A 13,823-nucleotide genomic window follows, 5' to 3' on the forward strand; every position below is an offset into this window, starting at 1 on the left:
TTCCTTTTGTTGATTGTTTCCTTTGTTGTGTAGAAGTTTTTTAGTTTGATACAATTACACTTCTCTATTTTTGCTTTTGTTTTCACATCAAAAAAATTTGCCAAATGAGTTTTTGCCCTCTGTTTTTTTTTTCAGGAGTTTTGTTGTTTCAGGTTTTCCACTTAAGTCTTTAATACACTTGGAGTTGATTTTTATGTAAGGTATAGGATAGGGATCCAATTTTAATTCTTCTTATGTGAATATTCAGTTTTCCCAACCATTTATTGATGAGACTCTTCTTTTTCCATTGTATACTCATGGCACCTTTGTCAAAGATTAGTTGACCGAATATGCATGGGGTTATTTTGGGGCTCTATATTCCATTCCATTGGTCTATGTATCTGTTTTTATGCCTGTACCATACTCTTTTAATTACCATGGCTTTGTAATATAGTTTAAAACCAGGGCATGTGATGCTTCCAGCTTTGTTCCTCTTTCACAACATTGCTCTGGCAATGAAGGGCTTTTAAATCTATACGAATTTTCAGATTTCTTTATTTCTGAAAAATATACCATTTGATTTTTAAATGAGACTACAGTTAATCTATAGATCATCTTGGGTAGTGTGAACATTTTAACAATATTAATTTTTCCAATCTACGAATTCAGGGATATCTTTCTATTTATTTATGTGTTATTCAGTTTCTTACATCAATGTTTTAGTTTTCAGTGTACAGATATTTTATCTCCTTGGTTAAATTTATTCCTAAGTGTTTATTTATTTATCTATCTATTTATATATTCTGTATTCCCTCATTCAATCTCGGCTACCACAAACAGACAGACAGGAAGTGTGAGTGAGGGCTCTTTATTCTTGCATCTGGTCTGGAACTGAAGCAGCAGACAGTTATGGTTCCTGGTCTGTCAAATAACTATTAAGTATTTTTGATGCAATTGTAAATGGGATTGTTTTTATTATGGGGGGGGCCAAGATGATGAGCAAATTCATCAAGATCAAACCTGTAGTAAATGGAGGAGGTAATATTTATATATGGTACTGAAAAACATCTAAGTTCACATTCTCTGTTAAATTCTATTGCTGGCCCTGGCAGCAGAAGCAGTGGTAGAGCAACAGCCCAGTGTGTGGATGTACCCTGTTTGATTTCTGGTCAGAGCACACAGAAGCAGCAACCATCTGCTTCTCCAACCCTCTCCCCCTTGTCTCTCTCTCTCTCTCTCTCTCTCTCTCTCTCTCTCTTTCTCTTTCTCTCTCTCTCCCCTCCTGCAGCCATGGCTCAATTGGAGTTAGTTGGCCCAGGTCACTGAGGATGGCCATGGCCTCTGCCTCAGGCACTGAAAAGAGCTCGGTTGCTGAGCAACGGAGACACACCCCAAATGGGCAGAGCATTACCCCCTAGTGGGCTGACAGACTTGATCCTGGTTGGGGTGCATGCAGGAGTCTGTCTTCCTTCCTCCTCTCACTTAAGAAACAAAAAATGAAAAGAATAAAAAGAAAACTCCATTGCTTATTATAGCAAATCAATGACAAACTTCATTCTGGCAAACTCTTTAAAGTTTTTATCACTCTTTGATAAGCCCTAAGCAGAGGTGAAGATCCTTTATGTCATCAGGGTAAGTTTTCTAAAGGTCAGGGAAGTGGATGGCTTGGCCAAATACCTGGGTCTTGTAGGCCTATTAGAGCAGGCTCACTCACATGTGACTTGAGATTTTCCCAAAGCCCCTCTATGTATATGCCTCCCAAACTTCTATCCCAGTAAGAAGCTAAACCTTGTTAAAGGGAAAGGAATATCACCCACTTCTATTCTCATGCAAATTGTCCCAGAAGAACAAAAAGGGAGAGTAAAGAAAGTGATGACACTGATCTAATTATCTGTGAGCCAATAACACCAAGTTTTGAAAGAAGCCCCCAGAATGGCCTGACACAGACACACAAAATACAGCCAGGAAACCATCAGGACCTTAGCAACAAGGCAGAAACTGACTCCTCACCACACAAAGAGCTGTTTTATGAGCATTTCTATTACTCTGTTTAGTCCCACAACTTTCCCCAAAGAAAGTTGCAGCCTTCTTTTTCTAGCTTTATTAATATATAATTGATATTAAAACACTGTGTAAGTTTAAAATGTATAATGTTTTTATTCGATATATTGAGATATTACAAAATAATTACTACCACAGCATTTTCCAAAACAGCTATCCTGTTCATAATTACGATTTCCTTTTCTTGGTGAGAACTTTAAGATCTACACTTTTAGCAACTCTCAATTATAATCACAACATTGTAATTAGAGCACCAGAACTTGTTAATCTTATAACTAGTTAATACTTTTTGACCAATATCTCTCCATTTCTGCAAGCCCTCAGTCTCTGGTAATCACACTCTATTCTCCATTTCAACAAATTCAATATTTTAAGACTCCATGTATAAGGGATACCATACAGTATTTCTCTTTCTCTGTCTGTCTTATATCACTCAGCATAATGCCCTTAAGGTTCATGGAAGTTATTGCAAATGACAGGACTTTCTTCTTTCTCATAGCTAAATAGCATTCCATTGTATGTGCCCTGGCCAGTTGGCTCATTGGACAGAGTGTGACCCAGCATGCAGAAGTCGTGGGTTAGATCTCAGGTCAGGGTACATATTAAAAGCAACCATCTCCTTCTCTCCCCTCTCTCTTCCCCTTCTCTCTCTATTTCCCTCCTGCAGCCAGTGGCCCCACTGGTTTGAGCATTGGCCCTGGGCACTGAGGATAGTTTGGTTGACTCAAGTATCAACCACAGACAGGGGTTGCAAGGTGAATCCTGGTCAGGAAGCATCAACTCATAGTTGTGGCACTTAAGTTCTTTATTGGTTGCTTTCTCATGCATGCCTTGACCAGGGGACTCCAGCTGAGACAGTGACCCCTTGCTCAAGCCAGCAACATTGGACTTCAAGCCAGTGGTCTTTGGACTCAACCCAATGACCTTCAAGTTTTGAACCTGGGTCCTCAGCATCTTAAGCCGGTGCTCTATCCACTGCACCACTGCCTGGTCGGGCTGTTTTTATGTCTTATCCAAGAGAATAATGGTGTTAATGTACTCTCTAAATCTTGTTTTCCTTTCTTTTGTATATATACTCAGAATTATGATTTCTGGATTGTTGACAATGGACATAACACATAAGAATAACACTTCAGGGGTTAGAGAGCCTCAGCATCCAAATAATGAACTTCACAGGCTTTCACATGATCTCCCTAACCACAGACTAAAGCAAATGTTAGAACTCCCACATTTAAAATAAGAAAAATAGGCCCTGGCCGGTTGGCTCAGTGGTAGAGTGTTGGCCTGGCGTGCGGAAGTCCCGGGTTTGATTCCCGGCCAGGGCACACAGGAGAGGTGACCATTTGCTTTTCCACCCCTCCCCCTCTCCTTCCTCTCTGTCTCTCTCTTCCCCTCCCGCAGCCAAGGCTCCATTGGAGCAAAGATGGCCCGGGCACTGGGGATGGCTCCTTGGCCTCTGCCCCAGGTGCTAGACTGGCTCTGGTTGCAACAGAGTGACGCCTGGGATGGGCAGAGCATTGCCCCCTGGTGGGCATGCCAGGTGGATCCCGATCAGGAGCATGCAGGAGTCTGTCTGACTGCCTCCCCGTTTCCAGCTTCAGAAAAATACAAAAAAAAAAAAAATTAAATAAGAAAAATAAAGATTAGGGAGATGAGTCCACTTGACAAAACATTCAAAGTAGCAAGTAGGAGGAAAGGAGCCATGGATCCTAAGACCCTTTATGCTATACCACACCACAGCTATGCTGCTAATACATCAGTGAAAGGATGAAATGAAAGCTGTGCCCTAAAAGCAACATTCAATGCAGTTCAGCAAACAACTGAGTTTCCTGTATCCAGACTACTTGACCTGGTTTTCAACACCCAAACCTTCATGTGTCTTGTCCCGGTAGGCAAGGCCCACCCTGTCCCTCACCACGACCTCCCCCACCTGGCACGCTCTCATCCTGCTTCAAACCCTTGTGCTGCCTTACCCCCTCTCATCACTGCCTGGGACCATGTCATGTCCTGCCCTGTCTTCCAGATAAAAATCTTTTCCCCTAATACCAGCTCGGATCAAATCAAGTTCATCACACCTTTTTAGGCTCTTGACCATGTCTGTCAGGAATTAGAGACAGACAGATTTAACTTCCCCCAGCTCCAGCCCTGACTAAGTCCAACTCCATCCTCTTCTCCAGAATCTGCCATTAAGTTTCAGCACCTTCTAACAGAGGCAATGCAGGGTAGGCGATGATTGTAGTAGGCTTTGGGGTCAGACAGACAGATCTGGGTTTAAATCCCATTATAAAAACTGGGTGAGCCTGATCTGTGGTGGCGCAGTGGGATAAAGCATCAACCTGGAACACTGAGGTCACCGGTTCGAAACCTTGGGCTTGCCTGGTCAAGGCACATATGGGAGTTGATGCTTCCTGCTCCTCCTTCTTCTCTCTCTCTCTGTCTCTCTCTCTCACTCCTCTCTCTCTAATAAATCAATAAATAAAATATTTAAAAAAAAAAAAACTGGGTGAATTATTTCAGCTATAAATTTTTTTTATAAATAAAATTTTATTTTAATGGGGTGACATCAATAAATCAGGGTACATATATTCAAAGGAAACATGTCCAGGTTATCTTGTCATTTAGTTCTGTTGCATACCCATCACCCAAAGAGAGATCGTCTTTCGTCACCCTCTATCCAGTTTTCTTTGTACCCCTCCCCCTCCCCCTCTCCCTCCTTCCCTCACCCCCCCCCATAACCACCACACTCCTGTCCATGTCTCTTAGTCTCGTTTTTATGTCCCACCAATGTATGGAATCCTGCAGTTCTTGTTTTTTTCTGGTTCACTTATTTCACTCCGCATAATGTTATCAAGATTCCACCATTCTGCTGTAAGTGATCCGATGTCATCATTTCTTCTAGCTGAATAGTATACCATGGTGTATATGTGCCCCATCTTCTTTATCCAGTCTTCTATTTTTTTTACACTGATTAAAAGCCTTTAAGCAAATTCTTGGCCAATACAGCAAGAATCCATAAAAGAGTAGTGTCCTTAACATGTTCACCAAGTCCAAGTTGGCCCCATCACCATGCCAAATCCCTGAAAAATGCAACCCAACCACAGTTCAGTCTGTTAGGATCTGTCACAGGGAGCAGAAGTCCAGGAAAAGTCCACATCCAGGAAAAGTCTGCATGGCACTGGAGTTGTCACCATTCTATACTTTGCAGCTCATGTCCAAGTCCCAATGACCACTGCTTCTAGCTAGTAATGATTCAGGTAGACTGGAAAAGCCATTTGCAGCATGCATGGATATGGAGCTTCTGTTCTCCTCTGCCTGGCGAGATGAGACCAGGTTGCTTTTCCCTGGAGCTCTGCAACTGTGGCATGGTAAAGAGAACCTTGGGATACACTAAGCTGGGTGGCAAAGGTAGATTCATAATAGAAGTTGGCAAAAGGGAGAAAGAGAGCTCTAAATTAGGAGTAGGTCCCAGCCTTAAATATGAGTGGGGCTCATGAGGTAGGAGGAATAAAGGAAACACTATATATTAAGCAAAGCAGCAGAAAATAGGACTATCAACACCCACAACAGAGATCTTTGAGGGAAGAATAAAAAACCTGACTATTCAGGCAAGACATAGTTAAGTGGCCCTTGTGCAAATGAGATCAGTTTACCTGCTTCTTGGAAGAAATACCCTAGGCTCGTCCACAGTGCTGTAGATGGGGCCAACGGCCCTGGGCACCTTGAGCCTTCAGTGGCAAACCCCAGCTTTCTGGGCAAGGTTAGGTCATAGGTGGCTGGAGCAGGGCTGGAAGAGACTGAACCCTCCCTTAGAGGAGCGAGGGGGAAGCCTACCTTCCAGTGTTCCTGTTTCCTCACAGCAGAGGCATGTAAGCCTGGCAGGCTTTAGCTCAATGACCTTCCTTTCCACTATTGAAGCAGGATCCAGATGGCATCCTATGAGACCCCTTTGGGGTGTTGGAGCCTTTAAGGGTGTATCCTAAAATCAGCTATAAATTTTTATTATCTGTTTATGGAGAATGATACCATGAACCTTGAGAGGAATTAGCACAGTGTGTGTTCATGGTCATAATGATCATTTATATGTAATAAAAATTCTTCCTAATGTTAAGAATAATTTTACATTTAAAATAAATGGGAAGAAATTGTTTTACTACCTAAAAATAGCTAACACTAAGGAGTGAATAAAGGATTAAATAAATTATTAAATAATTGAATGAATTGATCAAACCTTTGGTTATACTTCATATAAATGAATGCATTCAATTGAATTAATATAGGTTAAATACTATTAAGTCATAGGCATTATAAACAAAAAAGACAGGACCCTTGCCCTCATAGAGTTTTTAGTCCAACAATTACTCTCTCTTTCCTTTGGTTCATTGACATGAAATCTATTACAACATTGAACTGACTATATGGAAATTATCTTTCAGGAAAGCTGCCTCCTCTAATGGCCTGTGAGCACATGAAGGTAAAAGCTAGGTCTTGGTCATCCGCCTCGGGACCAGTAAGGATTAATGACTTTATGTACTAGCCCCATGTCTCATTCCTGATAGACCAAGGGGTCAGGAAACTTTTTGGCTGAGAGAGCCATGAACGCCACATATTTTAAAACTAGAAAGCCCAGCGGTCATACAAAATGACCACTGTTCTGGATATTATAAATTGTAATTAAAATGATTTGTGCAAAGGTGTCTGCTAATTCAAACTGAATTACCCAGGGAGGGCAGGTGGCGAGGACGTCCCTTTGCTTAGTGCCCCACGGGGTTTCCCCCTTCTACTTGCTTAATTGCTTAAAGTAGAGTGCAATGAAGGAAACCACTGGCGGTACATTTCTTAAGAGCCACCGCTAGCTCAATAAATAAAGGTGATTTAAATAATAAAATGTTAATTCACATGTCAAAGATGTCTTTGCACACAACATTTCTTGTGTAGATCTTTCCATCATTTTTAAGCTCGCCTTGCAGAGGACCACCAATTATTTTTAATTTTACGTCCATTCTTTCACAAACTCTTGAACAGGCAACATAAAGTTGACCGTGTCCAAATGCAGGCTCAGGTAAAAAAATGCCAACACGCTTAAGCGTTTGGCCCTGAGACTTATTGATGGTCATAGCAAAGGCAAGTTTTACAGGAAATTGTCTATGAAGTTTCTCCGTTTGAAACTGTTTTAATCCTTTTTGCGTTTCGGTCAGCATTACTCTGTCGTTTTTTTTGCATTTCTGTGCTGCCTTTGTTCAAGGGACTCATTTTGTCGAGACAGGCTTTTTTGTCTTGCATCTGAGGCAAGCCTTGTTTCTCTATGCTCATCCGTCTCATTTTTCTGAGAAAGATGCATTTGCTCTGCGACTGAAGCAAGCCTTGTCTTTCTCTGCTCAGTGTTTTCTTTTTGTCGAGAAAGCCCTTTTTGTGCAGCTTTAGCTCCTTTTCTTTCCTCTTCAGTGCTGTATTTTCTAGGAGGCATTCTTAAAAGAAATTACATTAAGTCATAGTTTTTATGTAAAACAGATGATCGCCAATGAAAACAAATGTTCACCTTCCCCCTGACCCGCTCAATTTGCGTTCAGCCGTGGCAACTTCACCCCATTGGCTAGTACAGTTACACAAGCAACCAATAAGCTATCGGCAACAAACAGACACTTAAGCCACATATAATAAAGATGTAATTCCATGAGAGCCATACAAAGACCCATGTATGTTACGCATTATCCAATAAAAATTTGGTGTTGTCCCAGAGGACAGCTGTGATTGGCTCCAGCCACCCACAACCATGAACATGAGTGGTAGGAAATGAATGAATTGTAATATATGAGAATGTTTTATATTGTTAACGTTATTTGTTTTTTATTAAAGATTTGTCTGCAAGCCAGATGCAGCCATCAAAAGAGCCACATCTGGCTCACGAGCCATAGGTTCCCCACCCCTGTGATAGACATTTTGCTGTCTCCTCTGAACACACCGTAGGTTTACACAATCTTGTTTATTATCCCCTGAAAAAAATTCAGGTAGTAAGAGGCCCTAGAAATTATCCCTCATGATCTGGTAAGAATGTGTCTGTAAAGGAAAGTGCTGATGTGTGAGAGAAAAATAAGTCCGAAGTAGTATGTCAACCAAAGAGAGCCAAGTGATTGTTAAGTGCCAAAGAGGGCACTAGGGAGCAAGCCCACAGTGGTGCCCAAGTTAACCGTGGATACCAGGAGCCAATCTTTTGTACCCCTACCATGTATTTGGGCGGTGGGCCCAGATTAGTTAAAGGAAGAGAACTAGTGAATACTGTTACCTTCCCCAGGGACCAGACAAAATGTGAACCAAGACTGAGTAAGCCTGAGAGTGGGCACCCTTCCTGGATGGGAATATTGGCTCTGGGAGGACTGAGCTTGACTAAAACAATGAGTTCAATCAGTTGTCAGACACCAGCACAAACAGGATGTGCCAAGGCTTCTTCACCTTCGTCTGTTGTCACAGCTGAAGGAAGGACAACTGATAAGGACTGACAATAATTTGCACTTACGGTGGATGGAGAACAGGAAGCTTGGATGCAATGGCCTCACCCCTGTCAGAGCTTGTACCTGAGAGCTGAACACCTGAGAGCACATGGATCCATCGTTCACAGAGGAACCCATCAGAGTAAGCAGGACCCATGGGTCATTTCGCACAGCAGACAGTAGCAGAGCTCTTGTGGCTAAAGTGAGGATATGAGGTCTGGAAGGCTACAGGCTCAGCCCCTCTTGTCCCTTGCAGGTGGTAGGGGTGGGGGGAAGGGGTGGGGGGGAAAGGAGCAGGCAGGGAGAGAGCTGAGAATAGGATGAGCAGGTTGGGGTTCATAAAGAGGAACCACAGTGCTGCAGAGCAATGGGGATTTAATAGTCATCCAGGGATTCATTTGTCAAAACAATGGGGAATGAGCATGGTCAGGAGTGAATAATAACTGGCTGCTGGGATCTTCGTTCACCATGGTGATTATCTCCCAGCCAAAGTCAACAGGCAGCAGACTGATAAGAGACGCATCAATTCATCAATTCTTCTGTTCACAATTCATTTAGAGCTTTTTCTTTTTCCTTTTTTAATGTGAAAGCCAATTTATTCAGACTTTCAGGTCTCTAGTTAGCAGTGGAAATTTCCCCCTTATTCTTCATTCTGTCTGACTTCTCAAAACCAGTGAGGAAACGGTGACAAACCAGCTGGTCAGAAAGGTCTGAGTTCATGCAGAACTTTCCTTCAAAAGCTTTGGGCAGAAGCCTGTGTAACTGCAATTGCCTATGGCCAGGGTCTTCAGAGGCCCCTCCCCCACTGCACCCCCGCTTTGGGCAGCTGCTTCCCAGCTACTGTAGGTGCCAACGCTCAGACCAGAGAAAAGAAAATAAATCATTGCCATTTCTCACCTGTCAGAAGTTCAGACTCCACTTGTCCTGAACAGCACAGCCTAATGCAAAGAGGCAGCCACCAGTCAGATGAGAGGACGTGAAGGATGCAGGCAAGGAGACAGGAACATGGACTGTTTGTTTTGCCACTATCTTCCTGTCCTGGATCTAACTAGGAAGGCAGTCTTCTGATGTGTGTCTTTCAAACAATAAAAAGACCTGGCCCTCACTGGGTGGCTCAGTGGATGAAGCATCACCCTGGCACACTGAGGTCACAGGTTGCATTCCTGTTCAAGGCACACACAAGGAGCTATCAATGAGTGCACAACTAAGTGGAACAACTAAGTGAAACAACAAATTGATGATCCCCCCCTCTCTTTCTGTATCCCTACTTCTCCTTCTTCTTCTCCTCCTCCTCCTCCTCTTCCTCCTCCTCCTCCTCCTCCTTCTTTTTCTTCTTCTTCTTCTTCTTCTTCTTCTTCTTCTTCTTCTCTCTCTCTCTCTCTCTCTCTTTCTCTCTCTCTCCCAATCAATGGAAATAAGTAAATAAATAAGAAAATAAGTAAATAAATAAATAATAGAAAGACCTGGCTGAGGATCTCCATTCTATCCCACAACTGTATGACTTCTGGAAACTTACTTGATCCTTCTAAGACCTTATTCCTTCACTTGGAGAAGGAGACTAATATGAGCACCTGCTCCTAAGTTTTTGAGGTCAACTAAGAAATGTGAAGAGCTTTATGGACTATAAAGCTCTGTATATGTGATTTTTAAGTGTACCTAAAGACTTCCTGTAAATGATCTGGTTCTCAGTGTTATCATTTTCCAGGCCCTGTCTCTGCTCCGTCCTGTGTATGACCATGTTTACCCAAGGTGATTGAAGGAATCAGTGACTTCAGCACTGCCTGGGATGACAGCTTAATTAGGTCACCACAGGAGGCTGCAGGTATAACACAAGGTTTTATAGGTTGATGGGCTGGAGGTCCAGGACTGCCTGCCTCTCACCAGCTATGTGACCTCTGATACAATGTTTATCCCAAAGTTTCTGTGTCCTAAGTTTCAGTATAACATAGGGTTATAAACTAATATATATATATATATATATCTATATATATATATATATATATAGATAGATATATATAAAGTTTGCAGATTCAACAAACTACAATTTTATGTTTTCCTTAATAGCTCCAATCTTCTTCAAAATCTGTAAGTCCAAGAGGACTTAAAACTTTTAATAAATGATATTTTTCTCTTCTGTTTTAACAGTCTCTTCTGTGTAAATTCTCAGGCTTTTGCCTTTCTCTCCCTTCCTCTGAACAACCCCATTTGGTTCTGTGAGAAGGGGTTTCAAAGGTCTGCAGCATCTAGGGAGGAAGACCCTCTTATTCCTTCAGAAATTTCCTCATGCTTCAAGCCCATATCTGGCCCCTAGACTGGTATACATGGAGGTATTGCTGACACCATCAGATCTCTTGGGATATCACACCAGTATCTACTCTGTTAAAATTCACACTATTATCCTGACCAGGCTGTGATGTAGTAAATAGAGCATCGGACTGGGATGCAGAAGACCCAGGTTCGAAACTCCGAGGTCACCAGCTTGAGCAGAGGCTCACCAGCTTGAGCAAGGGGTCGCTGGTTTGAGCGTAGGATCATAGACATGACCCTATGGTTGCTGACTTGAGCCTAAGGTCGCCGGCTTGAGCAAGGGGTCACTCATTCTGCTGTAGCTCCCCAGTCAAGGCACATGTGGGAAAGCAATCAGTGAACAACTAAGGAGACTAAGGAGCTACAACAAAGAATTGGTGCTTCTCATCTCTTCTTTCCTGCCTGTCTGTCTCTATCTGTCCCTCTCTCTGTCTTTGTCACAAAAAAAGAAAAAAAATAGTTCACACTATTGGTTATTTGCTTGTGGCTGCAAAATTCCTATTCATATCTGGCTTTTTCTTTATCTCAGCCCCAACCCTGCTGCTCCACCAATCTTCCCAGAACACTAAAGCTCATCACAAGCCCAGAAGACCTTTCTGAATTCCCTGTGTGCTGCTCACAGGCCAGGAGGATCAGCAGTGCTCTTACATTATCTCTCTAGACTACTTCTCAGCCACTTCCACATTGTATGGCTCCCAGTCTGGTTAGACTCTTGCTAACCCAGAGGCACAACTTCTTCTAGAGGCTCAAAGCATCTCTAGGCCCTGGACTCAGGCCACTATTTCCAATGCTTTCAATTTCCTCATACCTATATAAAGACATCTATGGTACACACATATGCACACACACATGCATATACTCATGCCCATATGCATGCACACATGCACATACTCTCTCTCACACACAACCCCAAGGTTACACCCTAAAATTGTGGGAAACAAGAAGGACTCCCATGGCTACCTTACCCTACCTCTTCCATGGAATGTCTTCAGTCTCATAAGTCAGAGCTTTACCTATGTACCCTGACTGTTTCCTGCATTGTGATTTTATTGAAGTTTTTAAAAATTACATGTTATGTTATAAATGAGCTGCAAAATCAATTTAGACTGTCTAGAACAGCATCTTTGTAAATAAAATTAAAATAAAATTGAACAGAATAGAAAATATTAGGGGGCATCCCCTGAATTAAGGGTAATAATTTTTTATTATTGAATTTTGAATAATTACTGAAATAGTTGTTTTACTTTCACACAAATATATGCATGCGTATATGTATATGTGTGCCGGGTGATGATAAAAAATGAATTTCTTACAATTAATTGTGGTCCAAAACCTGAAAACCACTGGAGAAAATTAAATATTCATGTTAAGAAATCTGAGCTTTGCCTGACCAGGCAGTGGCAGAGTGGATAGAGTGTCAGCCTGGGAGGCAGAGGACCCAAGTTTGAAACCCCAAGGTTGCTGGCTTGAGTGCAGCCTTACTAGCTTAAATGCAGGGTTGCCAGCTTGAGTGTGGGATCATAGACATGACCCCATGGTCACTGGCTTGAGACCAAGGTTTCTGGCTTGAGCAAGGTGTCACTGACTCAGCTGGAGCCCCCCAGTCAAGAAATGCATGAGAAAGCAGTCAATGAAGATCTAAAGTGCCAAAACTATGAGTTGATGCTTCTCATCTCTCTTTCTTCCTGTCTGTCTCTCTCTGACTCTCTCTCTCTCTCTCTTTTTCTCTCTCTGAGGTTTGCTTTTGATATATAAAGATAGCTTAAGTCCTTTAGAAATCCATCTTTTCTTTCTTTCAACAATGATTCTCAAAATGGTTGTCTTCCTGAGGATTCATTAAAGAATTTAGATCTGAATCTGACAGCTGAAAAACAGACACTCTGCTCTGGGTGGCACCTGCCCTTTCAATGAAAGAAAATGACATTAAGTCATTGAATGAGAACTTACAGAGCAACAAGATTTATATTAAAATGCATCTGGTTAACCCAAAAGCATTATCCCCAGTATACTTTTTAGGAAAACATGCACAGCACTGGCATACCTGGCCCAGGAACACTCCACAATTGAGTGACCTCTTACTCCCTAGTGTTTTGCCAGATATTTTAGAATCAAAGATGTGGCTGACTTCTATCCTATCATAAATGGTATGTTTTAATCAGTGTTTACCTTTAGCCAAAGTGAGTTATTCTTATTCCTAAAGATAAATTTAGGGGTGGGCCTGCCAGGCTACTTCCCAATACCCTAATTCAGTGATCCCCAACCTTCTTTGGGCCACGGACCAGTTTAATGTCAGAAAATATTTTCTCGGACTGGCCTTTAGGGTGGGACGGATAAATGTATCACGTGACCGAGACAAGCGTCAAGAGTGAGTCTTAGATGGATGTAACAGAGGGAATCTGGTCATTTTTTAAAAATAAAACATTGTTCAGACTTAAATATAAATAAAATGGAAATAATGTAAGTTATTTATTCTTTCTCTGTGGACTGGTACAAAATGGCCCACGGACCAGTACCGGTCCGTGGCCCAGGGGTTGGGGACCACTGCCCTAATTTATCAGGAGGCTAACACAGATGATTTTAAGCAAGTGACAGCTGCTCAGTTTCACCAGAAAAATCCACCAGTAAAGTTGAGAGAAAGCCTCAGAGTACCTTGTGCTGCACAAATGAGAAGATTGCCGTGGAATCTGGATTGATCCTGGCAAGGCCACCTCTCAGAATTCTATGCTCCTGCTGGGATCCTGATCTCTCCCTCATCCCCTATTTGGTTCTCCATATTCACTCTTCTAATGCTATTGACCTCAGATGTCTGCAGAACCCTTCCACTGTATTCCACTGGAAGTCACAGCTAGCCATTAGCAAATCTCATGTATCCTCAATCTCTTTTACTTTCCCTTTGCTTCTCATTCTAACAGAAATCTGTTCTTAAAGGACACTTCTTCCTCAACAACCCTAGAAAAATTGCTGTTTTATCTCCAAAGTCCTTGTACCACA

This window comes from Saccopteryx leptura, chromosome 1 (assembly GCF_036850995.1).
Source record: "Saccopteryx leptura isolate mSacLep1 chromosome 1, mSacLep1_pri_phased_curated, whole genome shotgun sequence".
Classification (NCBI taxonomy): domain Eukaryota; kingdom Metazoa; phylum Chordata; class Mammalia; order Chiroptera; family Emballonuridae; genus Saccopteryx; species Saccopteryx leptura.